This window comes from Bubalus bubalis, chromosome 24, assembly GCF_019923935.1.
Source record: "Bubalus bubalis isolate 160015118507 breed Murrah chromosome 24, NDDB_SH_1, whole genome shotgun sequence".
Lineage (NCBI taxonomy): Eukaryota > Metazoa > Chordata > Mammalia > Artiodactyla > Bovidae > Bubalus > Bubalus bubalis.
The window spans coordinates 9,027,643-9,029,575 of record NC_059180.1 but is presented as its reverse complement, the minus strand read 5'-3'; positions in this window follow the sequence as shown (position 1 = coordinate 9,029,575).

Here is a 1,933-nt window from a genome sequence, read left to right as displayed (position 1 = left end):
ACCTGTAAAATGAAAATACAGGTACTATCTTTATTGAAAAAAATCTGCATATAAATGGACACTCCCAGCTGAAATGGATGTTGTTCCAGGGTAAACTGTACATTCACACTGTTGTGAAACAGATCTCCAAAAGTTTAATTTTCTTTTTTGGGGGGGCTATGCCATTTGGTTTGCCAGATTCTAGTTCCTCGACCAGGGCTCAAACCTATGCCTCCTGCAATGGAAGCATAGAGTCCTAACCATCAGACCACCAGGGAATTCCCTGATACTTGGAAAAAAAAAAAAAGCCTTTATTTCTTTATTTATTTGGAATATAAATAAAGTTGATTTGCAATACTGTGTTGGTTTCAGGTGTACAGTAAAGTGAATCAGTGATATGTGCACATATAGCCAAAAAATTTTAAAGAGTGTTTTCCCATATAGATCATCACGGAGTGCAAAACTTTTCCATCTTGCAAATCTGAAGCTCTGAACCCATTAAACAGCCCATCTTCTTTCCCCCTCTCCCCCAGCCCCTGGTGACCACTGTTCTACACTCTTTTCTCATGAATTTGACTACTTTAGAGGCTTCATCCAAGTGGGATTGTACAGAATTTCCCTTGTGACGGGCTTTTCACTCAGCAAGGTGTCCTCTAGGTTCCTCCATGTGGTAGCATGTGACAGGATTTCCTTCCTTTGTTTATTTTTAGGATTTCCTTCCTTTTTAAGGCTGAATAATACTCCACATTTTCTCTTTTCATTCCTGTGTTGTTGGAAACGTATGTTGTTCCCATATCTTGGCTATAAGCATGGGAGTGCAAATATCTCTTCAAGACAGTGATTTCATTTTCTTCGCTCATATACACATAAGTGAAATTGCTGAGTCATATGATAGTTCTTTTTTTTTTTTTTTTTTTAATTTATTTATTTTTGGTTGCGCTGAGTCCTCGTTGCTGTGCAAGGGCTTTCTCTAGCTGCAGCCAAGAGGAGCTGCTCTTCGTTGCGGTGCACAGGCTTCTCCTGGCGGTGACTTCTCTTGCCGCGGAGCACAGGCTCTAAGCACATGGGCTTCAGTAGTTGTGTCTCGTGGGCTTTAGAGTACAGGCCCCGAGGCATGTGGAATCTTCCCAGACTAGGGTTCCACTAGTAGATTCTTATCCATTGTGCTACCGGGGAAATCCTTATTTTTAATTTTTTCGAGGAACCTCCATACCATTCTCCCATTATGGCTGTCCCAACTTATATTCCCACTAGCAGTATACAAGGGTTCCCTTTTCTCCACGTCCTCTCCCACACTTGTTATCTTTTGTTTTTTGATAAGAAACCATTCTAACAGGAAAGGGGTGATATCTCATGGTGGTTTTGATTTGTATTTGCATCACCTGACGATTAGTGATGCTGAGCACCTTTTCATTTACCGAATGGCCACTTAGATGCATTCTCCTGAGAAATGTCTGCTCAGATTTTTTGCCTATTTTAAAAAATTGGATTAAAAAAAAAAAGATTTTTGAGTTGCTTAAGTTTCAAATACATTTTGCTATTTACCTATATCAAAGATACGATCCAAAAATATTTCCTCCCATTTCGTAGGTGGTCTCTTTGCTTTGTTGATGGTTTCCTGTTCTGTGAGAAAGCTTTTTAGTTTAAAACCATCCTACTTGCTCATTTTTGCTTTTGTCATCTGTTCCCCTGGGGTCTTATCCAAAAAAATTGTTGCCCAGACCACTGTCAGGAAGCTTGTCTTCTATGTTTTCTTCAATATATTTTTCTTCTATATGTTTATTTTCTTCTAACATTTGATAGTTTCAGGCCTTACAGTTGTCTTTAATGCATTTGGAGTTGATTTTTGTGTACGATGTGAGATGGGGGTTCACCCTCCTTCTTCTGCATCTGGATATTCAGTTTTTTCCAGCACCGTTTATTGAAGAGACTATCCTTACCCTGTTGTGTGTTT